At 48.0% G+C, this 25,875-nt stretch overlaps 1 protein-coding gene across 6 annotated transcripts in view; it reads left to right on the forward strand.

Annotated features, from left to right (window-relative positions):
• Window positions 1-25,875, forward strand: part of LOC147122869 (uncharacterized) — a 278,977-nt gene that overhangs the window by 207,592 nt on the left and 45,510 nt on the right. The window lies entirely within an intron of this gene.

Genomic DNA, 25,875 nt, shown 5'->3' on the forward strand with positions numbered 1-25,875 from the left:
TTAAAACATTTAAATTACTAGTCCAGTAACAACCACTATGCTACCCTAGCCCTGTATCAATCATAATCACTGAACCGAACATGCTGACTTGCCAGGTCCAGGATGTTGGGCAGGGAAGCGGACCAATGAGCAGGCAGGTTGTTTTTCAAACACGCCAATGGGAGGCCTCAATTGCTGCCAACATGTTGACTTGCCGGGTCCAGGATGTTGGGCAGGGAAGCAGACCAATGAGCAGGCAGGTTGTTTTTCAAACGCACCAATGGGAGGGGAGCTGGCGCCAAGCCTGCCAATCAGCAGGTAGAAAAAGGGCACTCATGAGGACAGGAGGGGCAGAGACCCTGGAGGCAAGCAAGTTAGGTTGCCCTGGAAGTATTTTGCTCTTATCTCCAATGCCCATTCCCATTACTGAGGCAATTTAGTCAAATTACTTCCATTTTTCTATTGTTTAAGAAACCCATTTAGACCCGTGCCTTACAAATGCAGATCTTTATTTCCTTTATTCGTTGTTTTAAATTTTTTCATATATATATATATATAGATTAAGCTGGGGGGGGCCCGCGTTGCCAGGGCTGTTTTGGGCCGGGCAGTTTAAATCGAGTCCCAGGCTTTCAGGCCTGTTTCTGTGTCCCTCTGTGAATCTGCTGCCGGGCAACATTTTAAATCGAGTCCCAGGCTTTCGGGCCTGGCTCTGTGTCCTTCTGTGTATCTGCTGCTGGGCAACATTTCTACCTTTTAATACCTTCAAAGATGAAAGTGAAAGTACTTATAAAACATTTTTGGTAAATGTTATGTTATTTTTAAAAGAGATACTAACTTTTTCGAAGCTGGATTAGCAGATTTTGAGCTGGAAGTAAATGGGGTTTTTAGCTTGAGGCAATGGCTGCCAGATCCCTGAGATGAAAACGATTAGTGCCGCCCACACACACACCGATTGGCCAACCATCAAGGTGACTGAACTGTAGGATTGGTCAATCATGACGGCACAGGATTGGTCGACCTTGACCTCAGTCAATCAATGCTAATTAGCAGTTAATGAGTTAAATTTTGAAGGTTTTTTGCATAAGGCGCGAACAATTTTTGTCTGACCGAAAAGTAAATACGCTTACGACCGTCCTGGAACGGTAAGCTTTCTTTGGAGGTAACGCACGCGTAGGTACGCTCTATAACTTTCGAGCATATAGCCGGACAGACAAAACGTAAGGAACCGCTTTATATAGATAGATAGACTAGCTGGAGTGCCCGGCGGTGCCGAGGCTTTTTCGAGGGCATGTTGTTGTTGGAAGAGAGAGAGAGAGCGACTGGGGAAGAGAGAGAGCGACTGGGGGGAAGAGAGAGAGCGACGGGGGGAAGAGAGAGAGCGACTGGGGGGAAGAGAGAGAGCGACTGGGGGGAAGAGAGAGAGCGACTGGGGGGAAGAGAGAGAGCGACTGGGGGGAAGAGAGAGAGCGACTGGGGGGAAGAGAGAGAGCGACTGGGGGGAAGAGAGAGAGCGACTGGGGGGAAGAGAGAGAGCGACTGGGGGAAGAGAGAGAGCGACTGGGGGGGAAGGAGGGGGAGGGGAAGGGGGGTGAGGGGGAGGGGAAGGGGGGTGGGAGGGAGGGGAAGGGGGGGTGGGAGGGAGGGGGGAGGGGAAGGGGGGGTGGGAGGGAGGGGAAGGGGGGCTGGGAGGGAGGGGAAGGGGGGGTGGGAGGGAGGGGGAGGGGGGAGGGGAAGGGGGGGTGGGAGGGAGGGGGGTGGGGGGGAGAGGGGGGAGGGGGTGTGTTGGGGGGGAAAGGGTGTGTGAGGGGGGAAAGGGGGGGTGGGAAGGGTATGGGGGGGAAGGGTGGGGGGGAGGGAGAAAGGGAGGGGGGGAGCCAGCAGACCCTCTCCCCTCTGCCGGCAATGGCTCCGCGGAGCTCCGTGCCGCCCCACGCACTGACATGGCCCAGCCGAGCGAAGCGCCCCGGTCAGCCCGAGCCCCGCCTCCCGAGCCCCGCCCCACGCCCTCCCGAACCCCGGCTTCAAGACCGCCGATTGCGGCTGGGCCTGCGCTGGAGCCAAGCCCCGGGAACGGGTGTGAGCCGGCTTGAGGCTGTGAGAGGGGGCCGGGCCCAGTTGCCGGGGTAACCCTTCCCCCCCCCTTCCCGCTCTCCCGAGCACCGGCCTCCCGAGCACCGGCCCCCCGCCCGAGCCGCGGGGGGGAAGGAGAGAGAGAGCCGCCGCTGCTCCGGTCGATGTGTTGCGGGCCGACCCCTGATGAGTGCCCGATCAGCTGAGTCCAAGCCCCACGGTGACCACAACTCACCTCCCGCTAGGCTCCCTCCCGCCCCGCCAGCCTTTACCAAAATGGCGGCGATGGCTACGCTCGGCCCAGTCCCGCGCTGCCAGCCTTTACAAAGATGGCGGCGATCGCGGGGCGGGCCCAGCGGGAGGGGCGGTGCCTAGCTCGGGCGTGGCTGGGCAACAGAGGCCCAGGCTTCCAGGCCTGCAAAAACGGTGAAAGGTAGGAAAATTATAGAGGTTAGAGAAAAGATTTACAAATTAATTAACTTTTTTTAGAAACAATTTATGTTTTAAAAGCAACTTTTTTTTTGCTGGAAATCTAGATTTGAAAAGAAACACGCAGAAAGTGGGAAAAAAAATAAACTTACGAATCAAGATGGCTGACACTCACCTCAGTTCAGAATGATAAGGCCCGCCCACACACGCACAGATTGGTCAACCGTCAGGTCACTGAACTGTAGGATTGGTCAATCGTCACGTCACTCAACTCTAGGATGGCCCGCCCGCACACGCAATGAACCTGTCCCCACTCGATGATAATGAGCGGAATTTTGAAAGTTTTTTGGATACCGTCGGCACAATTTTTGTCCGACCAAAAAGTAAATACGCCTATGAGAGTCCCCTAATGATAAGCTTTCTTTTGATATAACAAATGTGTATACGCTCTATAACTTTTGATTGTATAGCCGGACAGACAGACAGACAGAGAGACAAACTGTTTTATATATATAGACTAGCTGGGGGAGCCCGGCTTTGCCAGGGCTGTTTTGTGCCGGGCGGTTTAAATCGAGTGCGAGGCTTTGGGGCCTCTCTGTGTCCCTCTGTGAATCTGCTGCCGGGCAACATTTTAAATCGAGTCCCAGGCTTTTGGGCCCTGTCTGTGTCCCTCTCTCAATCTGCTGCCGGGCAACATTGCTACCTTTTAATACCTTGAAAGATGAAAGTGAAAGTACTTATAAAACGGTTTTGGTAAATCTTATGTTATTTTTAAAAGAGATACTAACTTTTTCAAAGCTGGATCAGCAGAGTAGTTTGAGCTGGAAGTAAATGGTGTTTTTAGCTTGAGACAATGGATGCCACATCCCTTAGATGAAAACGATTAGTCCCGCCCACACACACACACCGATTGGCCAACCATCAGGGGACTGTACTGTAGGATTGGTCAATCGTGACGGCACAGGATTGGTGGAACCTTTGACGTCAGTCAATCAATGCTAAGTAGCAGATAATGAGTTTAATTTTGAAGGTTTTTTGCATAAGGCGCGAACAATTTTCGTCCGACCGAAAAGTAAATACGCTTACGACCGTCCCGGAAGCGTAAGCTTTCTTTGGAGGTAACGCGCGCGTAGGTACGCTCTATAACTTTCGAGCGCATAGCCGGACAGACGCACACGTGAGGACAGACAGAAGGACAGACAGACAGAAAGAAGGACAGATAGACAGACAGATCGACTCGTTTATATATATAGAAGATGCATGCACAAGAATACACCGAGCCATGCCAGAAATGCAAGACTCACAAACCAGAAGAAATTCCCTGCTATACACAGGGTCAGCTATTCCCTCAGATTTTGCACAGGGCTGGTTGTTCTCTTTATTTTTCATCATGAGTCATTACTACTACTTTTGATCATAATCCAATGACTCTTACTTGAAGTGGGCGGACAGGGTGGAGCTCAGCTGTGATAACCACATGGCTGAATAATCCACTGACACTCAAACATGAACAAGGACCACTATTGTGGGGAGGATGCAGAGAAACTCCAGTATGATTTGGACAGGTTGGGTGATTGGGCAAATGCATGGCAGATGCAGTATAATGTGGATAAATGTGAGGTTATCCACTTTGGTGGCAAAAACAGGAAGGCAGATTATTATCTGAACGGCAATAGATTGGGAAAAGGGGAAGTACAACGAGACCTGGGTGTCCTTGTGCACCAGTCGCTGAAGGTAAGCATGCAGGTGCAGCAGGCGGTTAAGAAGGCAAATGGTATGTTGGCCTTCATAGCGAGAGGATTCGAGTACAGGAGCAGGGATGTCTTGCTGCAGTTGTACAGGGCCTTGGTGAGACCACACCTTGAGTATTATGTGCAGTTTTGGTCGCCTTATCTGAGGAAGGATATTCTTGCCATGGAGGGAGTGCAGCGAAGATTCACCAGAGATTGTGTCAATTAGGCTTATACTCGCTAGAGTTTAGAAGAATGAGAGGGGATCTCATTGAAACTTATAAAATTCTAACAGGACTAGACAGACTAGATGCAGGATGGATGTTCCCGATGGCGGGGGAGTCCAGAACCAGGGGTCACAGTCTAAGGATAAGGGGCAAGCCATTTAGGACTGAGATGAGGAGGAATTTCTCACCCAGAGAGTGGTGAACCTGTGGAATTCTCTACCACAGAAGACAGTTGAGGCCAATTCATTAAATATATTCAAGAAGGAGTTAGATATATTTCTTAAGGCTAAAGGGATCAAGGGATATGGGGAGAAAGCAGGGACAGGGTACTGAATTTGGATGATCAGCCATGATCTCATTGAATGGCGGAGCAGGCTTGAAGGGCCGAATGGCCTACTCCTGCTCCTATCTTCTATGTTTGTGAGATACCCATTATCTCATATAGCACAGGTTGCTGCACTTGGGAAAGAAGTATAAGGGGAAAAAATCAGAGGGATTCTGGAGGCAAGGGGAATGTGCACTGAAGGTTTGGGAAGCACTTTATGTAGAGTTGTTTATTGCAGGATACATTCTAGGCTCAGCATATGTTATACATGGAAAGAGGTGGCAAGCAGGCCTACATATCTAGAAAGAATTTTGTGAGCGATGTACTCGGAGCTTGTGAAGATCGGCTCGATCCAGTGCAGTTTCGGCGCTTGATAGGGACCCGACCAACGTTTGTGCAAACTGCACCGACATTTGCGCATGTTTTCAATCTGTTCGCACGGTGTGACGTAGTGAACCGGAAGCCGCGCATACGCAGAAGACCTCTGCGCAGCTTCCGGTTCGTTGGCAGTAGTCACTTCATTTAAAAAATGTTACAGAGAGCAAAACAAAGATTGGGGCTCTCACATGGGAATAAGGTAGAACCTGAAATATGAACAAACTTTTAAAAAATATTTTTTTTAAACATTTTTTACGGTTTCTTAAAAATTGTAATTTTTATCATAATGGAGAAATTTGACACGTCACAAAATTAAAATTAGTTTTTCAGGGCCATAATGTTAAAACCCCAGTTCCACCTAATCCAACGAGGCCTAACATTTAATGGGGTATTTAATAGTGAAATTACAGCGGAAAAGCCCAAATTTTTGTCAGTTTCACCGATTGCACTGATTGCCGGCTTCGGGGTGTGGGGGGGACACAGCACAGCACAGCACAGCCAGTGTTGGAGCAGTGAATGACTGACTGCAACTTCAGGATTTCCGTGTTTAGATGCGCTAGATCCTGAAGTTGAGGTCAGTTTCAAAGGGGTAATAACCGCGCACGCTGTTAGTTCGCCATTCTTACCCACCGCAAATTCCGGTCCATAATGTAAAAGGCTGCCAGTGGTGTTGTTAGCTGCTATTTGGTTCTAAATATACACAGCCATCGCCGGGGAACCTGTTCCACGAGGTAGATTCCACAGCACCAGAAGCCCCAGTACATTACAGCGTCAAATAAGAGAACTTTCTACAATAAAAAGGGGGCATAAGAAGCAGAACATTAGGCAACATCGTGCCCTTTCTCTTGGAAACACACTGCTATGTTGTTGGTAAACATTTTCAGTACAGTCATTTGATCCCAATTACTGTTTTGTAATCCCAACCACCCCTTGATCTGTTGTCTTCCTGCTCACTCACTGTCTGCCTTCCACCATTCATGCTGAGCCCAGACTCCATGGCCTAAAATTTCGGTTGCTTTGCGCCTCCCGTTAACGGCGCTAATGTGGCGCAAAGCAACTAGCGCCCGGGCGCGGCGCCGCCAACGTCTCCCACGAAATTCAGCGGGAGGTTAGCGGCGCCGGTAACCATCATTGCCGTGCACAGCGCCCCGGCCATGATCTTCGGTAGCACCCCCTGACTTACCGCCGGACGCTATGTCCGACAGGATCAGGGGGGCCTACTTGCACCCGGGGCGGCGCTAATTAAAGGGAAGGTGCTGGGCGGCCATTTTTGTTGCTGGCCACCTGCCAGCACCTGCCCCCTCTGCCGTTCACGGCCTCCTCTGGTGCCCCCCTGCGGGGTGCCGGCTGCACTCCGTGAGCCAGGCACTTCTCTTGAGTGCCGGGCTCTTTTGCCAGCACTCCGATCCCTGATGGCCCAGTTGGGCCCCGGGTCGCGCTGCGCAAGGCTCCTCCCCTTTAAGAAGGGGAGGAAGGCCTGCAGTACGCGGTGCACGCGTGGCGCTGCAGCACATCACGCCTCGATATTCACTCGCAGCACCCTAAGAGGGAGGCGGGGCACTTCCAGTTGCACCCCGCTTCCCTCTTGGGGTGCTGCCGATGAATATCGGCCGCGGGGGCGCTAATTTTTTCGGAGCGCTAAAAGTAGCGCCCTGCCGAAGTTAGCGCCCCAAAGTGGGCATGACTCAATTTTTCCCCCATGCCTCCACTCCTGTTCAGACTTTCTGCTCATGCTGCACACTGTCAGTGCCTGGATACTGCCTGGGTACTCACCATTCCACCCAATATTGGATCCTTCAGTATTACTGTACTTAACTGAGATGACACCAGTAACTCTGCCTTATCTCTGTAATACAATACTGTATATAATTTTATTAGGCATGATGATTTCTTGTAAAAATTTTAACCATGAGTAGTGTGCAAAAAATTATTTTAAGTTCATGCGGTTTGTGAGAAAGAAATAGGAGCAATGCATTCAATTTTTGATATTTGCATCCAGGAGATAATGGTAAAACATGTTAAGTGTGATAAATTAAAATAAATTAATTCATCAACATTTTTATTTAAGAAGTTTAGATTAATAGAAAAGTGTCAGTCTTTTTATAAAGAACCTCTTTTGGAATGTTCACCCTTATTTAGAAAATGCGGTCAAAAGTGTCAACACAACATGATAACTAAAACTTTAATTACAGGCTCCAGAAAATGTGTTCTATTCATGGTCGTTTCCTGTTTATAATTAACTCAGTGAGACAACCAACAGCTGAATTTACAAAAGTGAGAACAGATATGCAGAAAAAAAGTTTTAAAGAAAGATTGCATGAAATTTGAGATTAATTCATGAGAATATCTTGTATCTTTGTAAATTATGTGAAAACTTTAATTCCTTAGATATTATGGATCAGTTATCTGGGTATAATCCATAAAATCATTCATCCAACAATAATATGCTTCTAATTGGCATTGAAGAATCATCTCCGAGATTGACTTGGTTGCATCTGTGGCATGGCCACATCAGTCTTTGTACTTTAGGGTCTTGATTGATTGAAAGAAATGGATAATTAAAGTGCTGGAAGCGAAGGAAATTGGGTGCTGTTGCAAGTTCTTAAAGGCTCATAGCAGCTTAAAGGGGAAGTGCATTTTTGTGGCCAAAGAAACGGAATGTCAGAAAATGGCATTAGTGTCATAATGCTGTCACCTGACCTCAATTTGCATATATCGATCTACATATTTATCGTAACTCCTAATCAATAATCTTATTTTTTATTAACAATGTGCACAAAATGCTTGTAGGCCAGTAATTACCTGTGCTATATTTAGGTTCCGGTGCCAATTAGATCCAGACAATTCAGTTCAAAATACTAAATTGAATCCCCTAGCAGCTCTCTCTTTAGGGATGTTTTTGTTCGAGCAGAAAAGATTGAGTGATCTGACAGAGGTGTTTAATTATTATGGGATGAGACAGAGTCGATAGAAACAGACTGGTGAAGTCAGGCGTAGGTCCCTTGCAGTCAGAATCAGGGGAATTCATAATGGGGAACAAAGAAATGGCAGACCAACTAAATACATATTTTGGTTCTGTCTTCACAAAGGAGGACACAAATAACCTCCCAGAGATGCCGGGGAACATAGGGTCTGATGAAAGGGTGGAACTGAAAGAAATCAGTATTTGTAGGGAAATGGTGTTAGGAAAATTGATGGGACTGAAGGCCGATAAATCCCCAGGGCCTGATAATCTACATCCCAGGGTACTTAAGGAAGTGGCCCTAGAAATAGTAGATGCATTGCTGGTCATCTTCCAGAACTCGATAGACTCTGAAACAGTACCCATGGATTGGAGGGTAGCTAATGTTACCCCACTATTCAAAAAAGGTGGTAGAGAAAAAGCGGGGAATTATAGACCGGTAAGCCTGACATCGGTAGTGGGGAAAATGCTAGAGTCCATTATAAAAGATGTAATAGCAGAGCACTTGGAAAGCAATGACTGGATCGGACAAAGTCAACATGGCTTTACAAAAGGTAAATCATGCTTGACTAATCTACTGGAATTTTTTGAGGATGTAACTGGTAAAATAGATACGGGAGAACCAGTGGATGTGGTGTATTTGGACTTTCAGAAGGCTTTCGATAAGGTCCCGCATAAGAGATTAGCGTGCAAAATTAAGGCACATGGGATTGGGGGCAAGGTATTGACTTGGATAGAGAACTGGTTGGCGGACAGAAAGCAAAGAGTTGGAATAAACGGGTCGTTTTCCGAGTGGCAGGCAGTGACTAGTGGGGTACCGCAAGGATCGGTCCTAGGACCCCAGCTGTTCACAATATATATTAATGATCTGGACGAGGGAATTGGATGTAATATCTCCAAATTTGCAGACGACACAAAGCTGGGTGGGAGGGTATGCTGTGAGGAGGATGTCGTGAAACTCCAGTATAATTTGGACAGGTTGGGTGACTGGGCAGAAACATGGCAAATGCACTATAATGTGGATAAATGTGAGGTTATCCACTTTGGTGGCAAAAACAGGAAGGCAGATTATTATTTGAATGGCCATAGATTGGGAGAAGGGGAAGTGCAACGAGACCTGGGTGTTCTTGTGCACCAGTCGCTGAAGGTAAGCATGCAGGTGCAGCAGGCAGTTAAGAAGGCAAACGGTATGTTGGCCTTCGTAGCAAGAGGGTTTGATTACAGGAACAAGGATGTCTTGCTACAGTTGTACAGGGCCTTGGTGAGACCACACCTTGAGTATTGTGTGCAGTTTTGGTCTCCTTACCTGAGGAAGGACGTTCTTGCCATGGAAGGAGTGCAGCGAAGATTCACCAGGCTGATACCTGGGATGGCAGGAATGATGTATGAGGAGAGATTGTGTCGATTGGGCTTATACTCACTGGAGTTTAGAAGATTGAGAGGGGATCTCGTCAAAACCTATAAAATTCTGTCAGGCCTGGACAGACTAGATGCAGGAAGGATGTTTCTGATGGCCGGGGAGTCCAGAACCAGGGGTCACAGTCTAAGGATAAGGGGTAAGCCATTTAAGACTGAAATGAGGAGGAATTTCTTCACCCAGAGAGTGGTGAACCTGTGGAATTCTCTGCCACAGAGGGCAGTGGAGGCCAGTTCATTAATATATTCAAGAAAGAGTTGGATATATTTCTTAAGGCTAAAGGATCAAGGGATATGAGGAGAAGGCAGGGACAGGGTACTGAATTTGGATGATCAGCCATGATCTCATTGAATGGCGGAGCAGGCTCGAGGGGCCGAATGGCCTACTCCTGCTCCTATCTTCTATGTTTCTATGTTTTCAGTGATTGAGTGGTCTAAAGTAAGAGGACATAACTATAAGATTAAGTGTAAGACATTTAAGATAAAGAGCAGGAGAAACTATTTTTAAAGAGAGTTGTGAGACTGTCGAATACACTACCAGAGTTAATGATTGAAGCAGAGACCATGTCAGCATTTAAGAATAGGTTAGATAATTGCTTGAAGGAAAATGGAACAAAAGGGATATGGGAACAGAGCGAACATGTGGGATTAGGACTACTGATCATGTGGAGGATAAATACCAACATGGACTGGTTGGGCAGAAAGGGCTGTGTTGTAATTTCTGTGTAATTCTGTGATTTTGGAAATGCTTCTAGTGCCTCACTGAATAAGTTACAGAATTTAGAGGGTTTTGTATTACTTCACTTCAAGTGTCCAGCATTTGTAACTATCCTAAGAAATGGAATTCACAAGTAAATTAGTATCAGTAAAATCTGAGTGTTCTATGGAGTCCTTTTCGGTAAGTGCAATACATCAGCAAAAAAAGTATAAATCAGGCGATAATGAAGAATCCAGTACATTCTGTGCTGGGATTGAGGTCAGAGAGCTGAATAAACGACTCGGCTTTTATTCTGTACTTTAATTAGCTTGAATTCCTTTATTCCAGCATAAGAATGTAGAAAAGTACAGGACTAGTAAAAACTATCTCAGTCTGGCTGGTCCTAAAATCTAATGCATATCAAATATCTATCCAGTTCTCTCAGATTTTTCCACACTATCGTCCTGGGAAATGCATGTCATACATTTACTATCCAAACTATCCAAGCCGATGGCCCGGATTTTGCGCTCTCGATAACGGCGTACGCATAGCGTAGGCCATCGTAAGCCATCAGAAAGGCCCCGCAAGTTCCAGGTTTCCACATGCGCTGCACATGCGCAAAAACCCGGAACTTGCAATCTGTCAAGGTTCATCTTGACAGATCTACCGCACCGAGCCAAAGATCATTTTCGCTGGCACAGAGTTGGGCTATTTGCCCAACTACTGCCCAACAAATGCCCACAAAACCCTTACGTCTGGTAAATATAAATCTTAAATTAAATATTTTACAATAAAAATTCATGCACAAACATTTAAAATTAGTTTATGTAAACTTTGGCCCAGATTAAAATGTTGAAAATTATTTTTCAAAAAATGTAATTCCGGTCCATAACGTAAAAGGCTGCCAGTGGTGTTGTTAGCTGCTATTTGGTTCTACATATACACAGCCAGCGCCGGGGAACCTGCTCCACGAGGTCGATTCCACAGCACCAGAAGCCCCAGTACATTATAGCATCAAGTAAATTGTTATTGTATATACTTTATTAAATTTGAAAATGGGAACATTTATTTTTATTCTAGTTGTATAAATTGTTTAATTATTTGGGGATTCCTCATATGCTAATAGGGATTCCGAAATGGAATCCCCATAAGCATGATAAGGAATCCTCCTTTCTGATTGGAGGACCTGGCCCATGTGATCCCAAGGACACTTCCGATATACCTGTCTCCCTGGAATCCGTGGGCCTTTACGCAGGCATACCCCTGCAGGCCCAGGACCCGAAGTCTCCAAAGCCTGGGAGCCTGAAGGTAGGTGCAGATTTTTTTATCGGGTCGGAGGCGTACTCCAGAGTTACGCCTCCGACCGCAAAATCCAGGCCATTATTTTGGGAATCGTTTTATCCCTCCCTTAAAAACCTTGAATATTTAATTAGTATCTCCGCGTCTCCTGAGTAAATGATCCCAAGCTTTTCACCTCCTCATAGCTCATATACCTGTTCGGTTCCTCTTTCTGCACTGCCTCCAATACCTGGATATCCTTGCTGTAGTACAGTGACCAGAACCCATGCTTATAATTTGTCCAATGATGGTCTTTCTTGGAGGATGGGTAAGTGGGGTCTCTGAGCCTGAGTTAGTTCCAAGAGATCATGCCGAGTGATGGAAAATTGGAACCAAGTCAACCCTTCAGGGTATGATAACAGTGCCAGGCAGGTTTGTAGTACTCCAGGGCCCTGTGGTGAGTGACCTACCAGCCTGGCTCAGTAATGCATCCTGAAGAGGCAGATCTGCCACTGGAGCTGGAATTCTTCATAATCATTTACAAGTCACTGCCCTGACCAGGGCGGCGAGTTCACCTGTGCTCTGTGCTGATACACTGCATGGTTTTAACTGGTTAAATTCCAACAGCATTCCTGCGCACAGTTGGTGATCCTGAAACCTTGCTGTTGCATCTAAACGATCTGGACTTGAGTAAGTGAAGGGAGTGTGCACTCCATATCAGACAAACAGCAGCTCTGTCTTTCCCAGTAGCTTGGTTTGGAAACTGTTGAGCGTGGTGGTAGGTAGGTTTAGCTGCATACAGTCAAGCTCTCAAGCGTCCTCTAAAATTCAGAACACCACAATGGATAATGTGCGCATAATGGATTTCCGCGTTTTGGAGGAAACTGGAGCATTCAACTTCACATGACCTGTATAACTTGGCCAATGCAATTGAGGCAGCATTATTCAGTGTACTTCACTTGAGCCAGCAGATGGCCATTAAATGGCCATCCTGTGTGAAGCTGAGGTGATTATGTGACCAATGAGATTCACTTTGTGGCATTTTCTTTCCAAAATATTCTATTCACTTTAATTGTATGCTAATTATGCGATTGATAAAAATACTTGCCAGAATTTATTTCTTGAAACCGACAAGAATAGTCTTCTTTAATTTTGAAAAGAGTTGAATAAGCCTGAGCAGTGCTGATCCAGGATTGCAGGCTTTTTTCTCCCAAGTGATAAAAACCATAATAAAAGGCATTTGTCCTCCTCTGAGCTTGTCTGATTGTAAATTAGTTGACTAAAAGCCCTGCACCCAGTATAATTACTGCAGAAATTTAGGGGAAGATTCTTAAAACATTTTTGTTTTTGCTTTTCAGAGCAATTGCTGGTATTGATGGAGCATTGCAAACTTGAAATTGACTACTGCTAACTGCATTTTATAGCTTTTTTGATGGTTCAGTGAGTTTATCAAGTGAGTAGCTGAGCCAAATAGACTGGAAAGGTCCTGTACTAAGTTAGCCGATCTCAACTGCGATGGCAGTAGGGGCATCACAATTAGCTCCAGTGTCCTAGGTTACGGAGAGAAAATTGGCCAGGGTTCCTGCTCCTGCTCCTGCCCAACAAACCAAACCATGCTAAAAGTGGCCGTGGGTGAGCATTGGTGAGGACAAGACGAGGCATTTCTGTGATGGGTTTCACAGTCGAATAGCCTGCTGACACTGATTGTGAAAACTGACATATGAGTAATGGCCACTTGGGTGAGGTACCAGAGGCCAACAGGCTCTTATGGAACTGTACCCTGTGATGTGCCTCAATAATTCCGAGACTCGAAGGTAGCAGAACAAAACAAGGCTTTTATTAACTTAGAACGAAACACGTAAGCGAGAGAGATGTCGTCCTTCTGGAGACTGGGGCTAGGCTGAAGCTAGCTTACAAACGGGGCCAGGTATGGGCGGAGCCCTACACATAGCACATTCCAGCACATTCCAGTATACAATACAGCACATTCCAGTACACAATACAATGAGGTCTGGGGGAAGGGAAATGACACTGAAACCGATCTCAGTCACAGGCAGTGATGAATGGAAATATTTCATCACATTCACCCCTTCTATAGATTTAGTCTGTTCGGGGGTTTGATAGTCCTCTGCGACCGACGTGGCTGTTGCGGTGCCGCGGGTGTCGGCTGGGTGTCCCCGGTAGCCTCCTGGGTCTCTGCCGGGGGTGCCGCCAGGGTTGTTGAAGGGGTAGTTGGTGGGGGTGCCGTTGGTCGGTGTTCTTCCGGGGGTGATGAAAGAGTAGTGGGTGGGTAAGAGTTGCTGTGATCGTCGTTGCCGCTATTGCCGTGGTTGTTGTCGATGCCGGCTGGGGCGACGTCTTTTATGGACACGGTGTCCTCCCTTCCGTCGGCGTGCTGGACATATGCGTATTGGGGGTTGGCGTGGAGTAGGTGTACTGGCTGCACGAGAGGGTCCGTCTTGCGGCCCCTCACATGCCTTCGCACGAGTACCGGACCTGGGGTGGAGAGCCATGACGGCATGGATACGCCTGAGGTGGATTTCCGGGGAAAGACAAACATTCGTTCATGAGGCGTGGTATTAGTGGCCGTACACAATAGCGACCGTATCGAATGGAGCACATCCGAGAGGACTTCCTGCCAGCGGGAGATAGGGAGGCCCTTGGTCCTTAGAGCTAGAGTGACTGCTTTCCATACTGTCCCGTTCTCTCGCTCCACTTGGCCGTTACCCCGGGGGTTGTAGCTGGTGGTACGGCTCGTGGCGATCCCCCTGGACAGCATGTACTGGCGTAGCTCTTCACTCATGAAGGACGCCCCCCTATCCGTATGGATGTAGCTCGGCATACCGAACAGGCAGAACAGGCTGTTGAGGCATTTAATGACCGTGGCGCTGGTCATGTCTGGGCAGGGGAAGGCGAATGGGAACCGGGAGTATTCGTCCACAATGTTCAGGAAGTAAACATTGCGGTCGACGGACGGGAGGGGGCCCTTGAAATCTAAGCTGAGCCGCTCAAAGGGCCGTGTAGCTTTGATTAAGTGGGCTCTATCTGGGCGGTAGAACCGAGGCTTGCACTCAGCGCAAGTGCGGTAGTTCCTGGTCAGGGACCGAACTTCCTCAATCGAGTAGGGTAAGTTACGGGACTTTATGAAGTGGAACAGCCGCGTGACCCCTGGGTGGCAGAGGTCGTTGTGGAGGGTCTGTAGCCGATCCCCGGTGGCGCTGGCACACATCCCTCGTGAGAGGGCATCAGGGGATTCGTTAAGGGCCCCTGGCCGGTAAATGATGTCGTACTCGAAGGTGGAGAGCTCGATCCGCCACCTAAGAATCTTATCATTTTTAATCTTCCCCCTCTGTTTATTATTGAACATAAACGCTACCGACCGCTGGTCGGTAAGTAGGGTGAAGCGTTTGCCGGCTAGGTAGTGGCGCCAGTGGCGCACTGCCTCCACGATGGCTTGGGCCTCCTTTTCCACGGAGGAGTGTCTGATCTCGGGCCCTTGGAGGGTCCTCGAGAAGAAAGCTACGGGCCGCCCCGCCTGGTTGAGGGTGGCCGCCAAGGCGAAGTCAGACGCATCACTTTCCACTTGAAATGGAGTGTTCTCGTCCACTGCCTGTAGCGTGGCCCGCTCAATATCCTGCTTAATGCTTTTGAAGGCGGCGTGGGCCTCAGCAGAGAGCGGGAAAGAGGATGCTTTCAAGAGGGGGCAGGCTTTGTCGGAGTAGTTGGGGACCCATTGGGAATAATAAGAAAATAACCCCAGGCATCTTTTCAGGGCTTTGGGAGTGTTGGGCAGGGGCAGCTCCCGTAGGGGGCGCAATCGGTCGGGGTCTGGTCCGATTTCCCCATTCTCCACCACGCTGCCTAGTATGCAGAGGCGCGTGGTGTTGTAAACGCACTTGTCCTCGTTGTAGGTGAGGTTGAGTTTTTGTGCGGTTTTCAGGAACCTCTCGAGGTTCGAGTCGTGATCCTGCTGGTTGTGACCGCAGATGGTGACGTTGTCGAGGTAGGGGAAGGTTGCCTGCAAGTGGTGGTCATCGACCATGCGGTCCATCTCCCTCTGGAAGACCGAGACCCCATTCGTCACCCCAAAGGGGACTCTGAGGAATTGGTAGAGGCGTCTGTTCGCCTCGAAGGCGGTGTACGGGCGGTCCTCTGGTCTGATAGGGAGCTGGTGGTACGCTGACTTGAGGTCGATGGTGGAGAACACCCGGTATTGGGCGATTTGGTTCACCATTTCTGATATGCGGGGTAGCGGGTAGGCGTCTAGTAGGGTGCACCTGTTGATCGTTTGACTATAGTCGATCACCATCCGTTTCTTCTCGCTACCCCTTACCACTACCACTTGGGCGTGCCACGGGCTGTTGCTGCGTTCAATAATGCGCTCTTTCAGGAGCCTGTCTACCTCGGTCGCGATAAACCGCCTGTCCTCCCAGCTGTACCTCCTGCTTTTGGTCGCTATTGGCTGGCAGTTAGGGGTAAGGTTCGCGAATAGCGAAGGCGGCTTTACCTTCAGGGTAGCCAGACCGCACACTGTGAGGGGCGGCTGGGACCCACCGTACTTGAGCGTGATGCTTTGGTGGTTGCACTGGAAATCCAGGCCCAAGATTACGCTCGCACATAGGTTCTTCATGATTAATACTTTAAAATTATCATATACAGTTCCGTTAACGCACAATTGTACCGTGCAGTAACCCAGAATGGTCGATGTCTGGGTTTTGTCAGCCATAGAGATGGTACCCTGAGTAGGGACCACCTTTAGGGAGAGTTGTTGTGCCAGTTCTGGGTGGATAAAGCTCTCCGTGCTTCCACTGTCAATTAAGCATTTAACCCGGCACCCGTTTACCTCGATGTCCACCATTGATCTGGATAGCGGGTGCGGCCTGGTCTGGTCCACTGTGACCGATGCCACTGTAGGGCCCTGATCGATACAAGATGGCGTCCACGCTGTCTGCTCACAAGATGGCGGACCCCACGAGGTCGGGCAAGATGGCGTCCAAGATGGCCGCTCCCACGGCGCACACGCAGCGGTGGCGGGTTTTCCGGCGGTTGGTTTTCCGGCGGGGTTCCCTCTGCACACCTTCCCGAAGTGCCCCTTCTTACCGCACTTAAAGCAGGTGGTGCCTTTCGCCGGGCACAGGTTTCTGGTGTGCTTTGGCTGCCCGCAGAAGTAGCAGTTGGGTCCCTGACGCGTCGCGGCTGTCGTAGGGCTTCTGGGGGGAGAGCGGGGCCCAGCCGGTGTCGGGCTGTCGGGCGGGGAAGATGCCTTCCAAGATGGCGGCGCCCTCGGTGCACACGTGGCGGCGTGGACGGCGCGGGCTGAAGAGTAGGCGTCCGAGTTTCTCTGGGCCACATCCAGGGATCGCGCGGTGTCCGCAGCCTGTTTCAGGTCCAACCCCGTTTTTTCCAGCAGTCTTTGCCGGATGTAAGTGGAGCTGAGGCCTGTGATGAAGGCATCGCGAACAAGCTCGTCAGTGTACACCGCGGCTTTTACATCTCGGCACTTGCAGTCTTTGCCAAGCATTTTCAGGGTGCTTAGGAACTCCTCCACCGATTCCCCAGGTCGCTGTGCGCGGGTGGCGAGCAGGTGCCTAGCATACACCTCATTCGTAGGCTGCTGGTAATGCGCCTTTAAGATGTCGCAGGCGGCCAGGTACGTCTCGGCGTCTTGGATGAGGGGGTAAACCCGGTGGCTTACCCAATTCCGCAGAATTCCGAGTCTCATCCTTGCAGCGTCCGTAGCGTCTTTGACGGCTGCGGAATTGTCCAGGAAGAATTCCATACACTCAAACCAGTGTCCGAAGCGTGCTGATGCGTCCGGAGCATGTTGATCCAAATCCAAACGTTCGGGTTTCAGGAGTTGATCCATAGTGTTGAAAAAATAAGTTAATAAAATTGATGTGCCTCAATAATTCCGAGACTCGAAGGTAGCAGAACAAAACAAGGCTTTTATTAACTTAGAACGAAACACGTAAGCGAGAGAGATGTCGTCCTTCTGGAGACTGGGGCTAGGCTGAAGCTAGCTTACAAACGGGGCCAGGTATGGGCGGAGCCCTACACACAGCACATTCCAGTATACAATACAGCACATTCCAGTACACAATACAATGAGGTCTGGGGGAAGGGAAATGACACTGAAACCGATCTCAGTCACAGGCAGTGATGAATGGAAATATTTCATCACACCCTGGGCAAGCAATCAACTTTGAGAGAGAGAGAGAGGGGAGATGCAATAAAACGTTGCTTATTAGTGATAACGGAACACCTTATGTGAATTGTAAACTACAAATACCTTTTAAAATCTGTTTTACTCTGTGAACTTGGACAGTAAGGTCATTGCACACAGTGTTTTGTTTTCATACAGATGAAAAATCAAAATTAATTTGTCCATATGAAGTAACTCTTTATAGTTTGCAGGAGTGCAAAATATTCCGTAGCTAAGTTTAGTTCTAGTTTACCCTGTGCCAACTCCAGGTACAGAGTATGGCAAGCAGCAGCTCAGTCCCTCAACCCGTTGATGCCCGTCTTTCAACCAGCTGATTACAGGTTTATCCACCCGTAAGTGTCTGGGAGAAAGAATCTCCTCCTTGGCAAGAGGCTCAACCATAACGAATGACCACTTGGGGTCAGGTACCAGAGGCTGCCTGGCCCCCATGGAACTATGCCCAGTATGAGTGACTTTCTTCAGGAGGGGAGGAGATAAATTTGGGGGTGAGAGAAGTAAAAATTGCCTCCTGTAGTGTTTGTTTTGTGAGACTATTGGTACTGAGGTACCACAGACCCTGGAAATGGGAGCTTTAGTGATGGATAATTGGCCTCAATGTCACCAGGTTAATAAAAGGAAAATCAACCGAGGTTTCAGTTCCTGACCACTATCCAGTGACTCTTGCTTGAAAGTGCATGTGTATGGATCTCATTTAAGATTAGGATCAGGCTTTGTTGTGAGGCCCTAGCCTCCCCTGCCACCCGCGCCATGTTTGCTGTCTGAGGTCACATATAAAGAATGGCCAGGTCAGCGACGTATTGGATAGCTTGAGGAGTGCCCATGGGATCTGTACCCCGGATAAGTCGCTGCTTCAGAAGAGATGGGGAATAAATTGGGAATATAAAAATATTCTGCTTTGAAAGGACATCCCAATTTGCCTTATGGGGTAGAGTTTCCGCTTTGGGTGCAAGTGGGAAATTACAGCCAAAATGTGCTGGAAATTGCGCTGGTTAGGTTACGTTACAGGTTTCCACTAAAATTCATTTGCATAATCACAAACTTAAAAGCTCCCATGAATCAGCGCAATTCGTAGTAGAACATAATTGTTTCTTTTTTTATTATAAAGTATTCTATATGTATTTAAGAGTGGTAACCTGCTGCAGTTGAAAATGGGTTTATTGTCAAAACTAAGCATTTTTAATAAGGGTTTCCAGTCCTCCACCGGTGAGTAACCTGATTTAAAATCACTGAAAATGACTTAACAAAACTATACTGAACCACTTAATGGTTTCACTGGTGCACACTCACCAGTTTCTTGGTAAATTAAATATTTTTTGCTCTGAAAAACTTTTAAAACGTGCCTACAAGTGCCTGTGCGCCCAAGAAAATGAGTGCAATTTGAAGAGCCTTCCCGAACCAGCGCAATCTTTTGCTCTGGGGGCATGGTCAGTTTTGTGGGCGGGACCGATTCAGGCGAATTGATTCTTGGACCAACGTAAAAGATTGTGAAAAACACGAACACAAGTGGTTTTGGCTATAACTCACCTACGTTTTAAATTGCCGATCTTTTGCAGGGTTCAGTTGATTCCACTCAGGTTATGCTGGAATCTGTGCAAAACAAGCGCAAACTCCCCCTCCCCTATACGTCCTTATTGAAGCCTGGAAATGTTCTTGACGTGTTTGGAAGCCTGTGTCTCCTCAAAATGTTTCACAAGAAATTAAGTATTGACCCCTGAGTGACCCCAGAATGCCCGCTGGGTTACACTGCAGTGACTGTTGGTTGACACTGTACATGGCCATTTATTCTTTTTAATGACCAAGTTGTCTAAATATTGAAACTAGATTGTCGGCCGTTACCATAGAACATGCAACAAGTATTTCCTTTAATTGCTATGCAACAAATATCCACAGAAACAGATAACTGCCTTTCTTTTTGTTCAATCCTTTAAAGAGGGTTTTGAATAGAAGGCCCTGCCCACACAGTTCAAGAATAAACAAGAATGAAAAATACAGGGGAATATTTTCAATATTAAGTACTTCCACATGTAAGTAATGAGGGAAAAAAAATGTTTTAGAACTCCCTTCCTGGGTTAAAGAACACGGGAACTATGCTGAGAAATACTGGATCTGAACCAGCGCTGAAGCAAAGCACCTGTTTTTGTTCGATTTGCGAGGTTATTTGGAAGAGGGGATTCAGGGCTTTAGTTGGAATTTATTGGAACATTTCATTGTATCAGAAATCATAGCACAGAGAGAAGCCATTCGGCCTATCATGCCTGTGTCAGTGCTAGTTCTTCATTTGAAGCTGTCAACCGGAATTTTCCCATCCGCTTTGATTTGCGAGCATCTCCAACGTGGAGAGACTTCTGTCTGCTACAGAAGTAGCCATATTTTGGCTTCTGGGGTGTTAGTATAAGGGGCCATTGGGGTGGGCTCCCCGGTCAGTTGCACCGTAAGGGGCCATTGGGGTGGGCTCCCCGGTCAGTTGCACCGAAAGGGGACAGAGTTGTGACACTCCAGGCTTCAGTCGCCTACAACCCCTGAGCTGCTGGCAAACATACTTTGTGGAAAAACTTCCATTTTGTCCTTAGGCCTGCACTCTCTGAGCACTTGCACAGGCTTCACAAGCAATAAAAATAGCTTTGCCCCCCCCCCCCTCCCGCCGACCAATGAACACTGGGCCCAATAGGTGGCCCTTGCATCCAGCATTCAAACAGAGTTAATGGTGGGAAACATGACGAAGGCCACTGGGAAATGGGGGTGGTGGTGGGGTGCAGCTGAGCTTACCTTGCTCTTTCCCTATAACATTTTATATTAGTCAAATACTTATCACTGGTGTTTTCTACTTGTGCACTCATCAGCCAGTGACTTTCCCACACTTCCCCCCCGCCCCCCCCTTCATTTTAACGGGCAAGAAAACAGGCTGATAGTGCAGAAGCAGCAAATGTTGATGATGGTCTCTGCCTTAATCGCCACTGCTGGTAAAGCATTCCATATTCTAAAAAATGCTTTTTATTCATTCTCTGGTTGTGAATATTGCTGGGAAGGCCGCCATTTATTGCCCATCCGTAATTGCCCTCGAGAAGGTGGTGGTGGGCCGCCTTCTTGAACCGCTGCAGTCCATGTGGTTAAGAAGGGTGCTGTTTGGTAGGAAGTTCCAGGATTTTGACCCAGCCATATATGTCCAAGTCGGGATGGTGTGTGACGTGGAGGGGAGCTTGAAGGTGAGGGGGTTCCCATGCACCTGCTCCCCTTGTTTTCCTAGGTGATGGAGGTTGCGGGTTTGGGGTGTGCTGCAAAGAGGTCTTGGCAAGTTGCTGAAAGTATAGCCAGAAATACTTAATTCCCAGTCATGCTGAAGCCAAGTTTCTGTTAAAACCTGAATTTTTAGCAGTGTGGAGCTAGTACAGTATGGATTTCAGAGTTCAGCCTTGAGGTGCATTTGAGACGTTAAAGTTGTTTTTGATTTTATTCAACTTTTTTAAGATGAGAGAAAACAATTTTGTTTAGTATGGGGGGCAGCGGAGACACATGATGCTCGGTGTCGTTGCAGTGTCAGAGGTCTTGGATATTTTGTGTCTAGGATGCCACACATGCAGGAAGTGTCTTCGCCTGCTTGCTCTCGAACTCCATGGCCTAGAAATTCGGTTTTGGCGCAGCGAGGGCTTTAGCGCCGGAAGTTAGTGCCGGCGCTAAGTCCCCCTGCGCGCGCCAAAAATTCAGTAGCGCCGCGCCCAAACGGCTGCCGGCGCTACTGAGGGGTCTCAGCGCCTCAAAACTGGCGCCACGCGCCGCATTGCGGCGCTATTCCGGCGCTGCGGCGCCCGCTGCGGTGCGGCAGGCTCGGGAAGTGCAGGCCTCCTCCTTCCGTTAAGGAGGAGCTGCCTGCACCCGGCCGCGGCCCGCGATAATCTTTTTAAAAATGAGCCCGGCACCTCGGACAAGTGCCGGGCTTGCTTCTGTTCCGGGGGGGGGGGGGGGGGAAGTCCGGGGAGGGAGCTGCGGCCGGCGGGAAAGCGGCCGGCCGCCGCGGGGCCTTTAATGCGCCGGCGCAAAGTTCTGTAAGGCACCTCTGCCAGAACGTTGCTTGCGGCTGCCACGGGCGAGGCGGCCGCAACTCAATTTCCGAGTTCGGGCGGGTTACCATGGCAACCGGGACGCTGCGCACACCGATGACGTCATCGGTGCCGGCGCAGCGCTACCGGCCTAACGCCGATTTAGGGCCCCTGTCAATTTCTAAACTGGCCATAACTTCGGCGCTAGGCCCTCTAGCGCCTCAAAAGCGGCGCTAAGGCCAGTGAATTTCTAGGCCCATGACTCTGAGCTTGAGTAGCAGCTGGGGACATTCCATAACAAACGGGAAGCTGAAGGGTTCCTGGAATGCATATTCCAGGATGTGGTGACCTCACAGGCTGAGCGAGTTTATAAGGAATGGACGTAGGTGACCATCCATAAGGGTAGCGAGAGGAGACAGGAGGCTGTGTAGGGACCCCGTGACAGTGTTGAATTGACAAATGGGTATCAGTATTGAATACCTGTGGAGGGTAACCATAAGCAAAGCCATGTAACTATGGAGAAAGTGGTTTCCAAAAAAGGAAAAGTGAAATGCTAAAATGCAGTAGTAATAGGGAATTCCATAGTCAGAGGAATAACAGTGTGTTGCCTTCAAGTACGAGAATAAGTGATGTAATGGAGCAAATACAATTTGCAAGGAGGAACAACCAGACGTTGTGGTTTACGTTTGAACCGAAGACATAGGAAAGAATAACATTGAGGTCCTGCAAAGGGAGTTTCAGGAATTAAGAACTAAATTAAAGGTCAAAACCTTGAGGGTAGTAACCTCAGGATTACTCCTTGTGCCGTGCATTGGTCAGTATAGGAATAGTAAGATACAGGAGGTAAATATATGGCTGGAAAGATGACTTAGGAGGGGTTCATATTCCTGGGATTATGGGCTCAGTTCTGAGGAGAAGAGGCTTACATAGGACGATGGGCTTCACTTGGGTATGACTGGGATCAATGTCCCCACTGGAAAATGTATTGGGGTTTGTTGGGTAGGGTTTAAACTAACATGGCAGGGGGTGAAAAGAATTGAGGGAGTAGAGAGGAAAAGAAAAGCAGCAAGGGCTGTAGGAAAGACAAAAGAAAAAAACAAAAAAGTAATAAAGAACATATCAAAAGGAAAAATAATTATGAGAGTAAGATTCATAAATGGACTTTTAAGTTGTATGTACATAAGTGGACAAAGTATAATGAATAAAATTGTTAAGCTAAAGGCACAAATTGCTGTGTGTGGGTGGTATGATAGCAATAGCAGAAATATGGTTTAGGCTGGTCAGCTTCTGTGCTGTATAATTCTGTGGTTCGACAATATCATGTTCATCCATTCTAATTGGACTGCTTTACCCCTTCACTGTACTTATTCTTAACACTCCACCATGTGCTTAAGATTTCCCCTTCCCCACGTCTTCTCTATTTAGCCTCTCTACGAGGATATTGTTCCTGACTCAGTTAAGGTAAAACCCTTCCCTGACTGTAGAGCTTTCCCCTGTACAGAACTTTTCCCAATGCTCTAGAAATCTGAATCCTCGAATATATACTATCTGGATAGGTCCATGCTGATGTATCCAATCTGCTTCTCTCTAACTTGGCCTAGGCTGTGGCGCTGGGAGTAATCCTGAGATTACTATCCTATAGGTACTGCTTTTTAATTTAACACCTAATTCGTCAAACTCCCTTTGTAAGACCATGTCTTTCTTTATGCAGCTGGATCCAATGTGAATCACAACTTCAGGCAGTTACATACTTTCTGGTGGTGATGTTTTACATATTGAGCTGGATGCCAGCCTGAGTTTGTACTGTTGAATGTAGGTCATTATGTAGGTCATTCTGAAATCAATGATTTCATTCATAAAAGTAAAAAAAACACAAAAAAAAGAGTAGATGGTTTGTGGGGGTTTTTTCTGAACCAGAGAGGACTCCTCATTGTCTGGAGAGCTGCTTAAATGGCATAATTTACAGGATGTCATAGAATCATAGAAATTTACAGCATGGAAGGAGGCCATTTCGGCCCATCGTGTCTGCGCCGGCCGACAAAGAGCTATCCAGCCTAATCCCACATTCCAGCTCTTGGTCTGTAGCCCTGTAGGTTACAGCACTTCACATGCACATCCAAGCACTTTTTAAATGTGGTGAGGGTTTCTGCCTCTACCACCCTTTTAGGCAGAGAGTTCCAGACCACAAATACTCTCTGGGTGAAGAGATTTCCCCTCACATCCCCTCTAAACCTCCTACCAATTACTTTAAATCTATGCCCCCTGGTTGTTGACCCCTCTGCTAAGGGAATTAGGTCCTTCCTGTCCACGCTATCTATTTTATACACCTTAATAAGGTCTCCCCCCAGCCTCCTCTGTTCCAAAGAAAACAATCCCAGCCTATCCAATCTTTCCTCGTAGCTAAAATTCTCCAGTCCAGGCAACATCCTCATAAATCTCTGTACCCTCTCTAGTGCAATCACATCTTTCCTGTAACGTGGTGACCAGAACTGCACGCAGTATTCTAGCTGTGGCCTAACTAGTGTTTTATACAGTTCGAGCATAACCTCCCTGCTCTTGTATTCTATGCCTCGGCTAACAAAGGCAAGTATTCCGTATGCCTTCTTAACTACCTTATCTACTTGGCCTGCTACCTTCAGGGATCTGTGGACCTGCACTCCAAGGTCCCTTTGTTCCTCTAAACTTCTCAGCGTGTATTCCCTTGCCTTGTTAGCCTTCCCCAAATGCATTACCTCACACTTCTCCAGATTGAATTCCATTTGCCACTGTCTGCCCACCTGACCAGTTCATTGATTTCTTCCTTCATAACAAATTTTGCTGATCAGGATCCTTCCCTGACCTAGATACAAATTTGGAGCTAACCGAAGTTGGGAAACTACAGTACGACTTCGTCAATGTGATGTATCTTATCCTGATCACTTTTTTTATTAAAGAGGAGAATCATTTCAGTATCATAGTATTGTGTTTAAAGGGGAACATTGCTGTAGGTGAGGTGGTTCTTTCAATAATTAGTATTTCAACTTCTTTGTGATTTTAAGACATCTGTGGCCTAGCTCAAGTGATCATTCTTTCACATGTGAGCCGAGAAAATCATGCATTTTCAAGTAGGGGTCACTGAATGATTTTGACTCTTCCCCCCGCCACCCCCCCCCCGGCAGTATGTGGGAAGAAGTCTGGTGTTGTGATTCGCTGAGGGAGTATGTGCCTTTAATATGCATGAGCGAAGTAGTCATTAAAGAGGACTCCTCAATCTCTAGGGTATACCCAATATTTCTTCACTTATTTTGGAGGGAGAAAAAAGACCCCAAGTACATGAAAAGCTCAAGAGGGATGCTAGTAATGAATGTACAAAATGTATTTTCTAGGTGCTAAGTAAATGGACGTTGTAGTGGTGGTGATGGTGTTTGAAAATAGCAGTGGTGCAGATTATGACCATCTTTGAATATCTCCAATTACAGCAGTTTAAATATGAAAAGTACCGTAGTCTGCATTATAAGCTTACATGATAAAATTATATCCCATTTAAATTTCTTTCTGATGAATATGTTTTACTTCATTAAATTTCTTAAAAGTCTATGGGGGAAAAATTGGGTTGTGCCCCCTTTGGGGCGCTAACTTCGCCAGGGCGCTACCCCGAAAATGTTAGCACCCCCGTGCCCAAAATTGAATGGTAGCGCCCCAAGCAGGAGGCAAGGCGCTACTGAAAGCGCTCCCCCTCCCTCTTGGAGTGCTCCCATTGAATATCGCAGCGCTACGTGCAGCAATGCCACACGCGTCGGCACGTAGCACCGTGGTACTGCAGGCCTCCCTCCCCTGATTAAAGGGGAGGGGCCTAGCGCAGCGCGCACCAGGGCCCTGCTGGATCACTGCGGAGCGGAGTGCCGGCAAAAGAGCCCGGTACTCGAGGAGTGCCGGGCTGAGCGATCGCGGCAGGCACCCCGTAGCAGGAGGCCAGAGGGGGCAGGTGCTGGCAGGCGGCCCAAAAAAAAATGGCCGCCTGGCACCTGCCCTATAATTTGCACCGCCCCGGCCACAAACATGGCACCCTGACCCTGTCGGACATAGCATCCGGTGGCAGGTCAGGGGCACAAGCCAAGTTTGCGAGCAGAGCACTGCACACGGCGATG

Source organism: Somniosus microcephalus, chromosome 2 (genome assembly GCF_052327205.1).
Source record: "Somniosus microcephalus isolate GS21.2 chromosome 2, FLI_Smic_1.0, whole genome shotgun sequence".
In the NCBI taxonomy this organism is placed as follows: domain Eukaryota; kingdom Metazoa; phylum Chordata; class Chondrichthyes; order Squaliformes; family Somniosidae; genus Somniosus; species Somniosus microcephalus.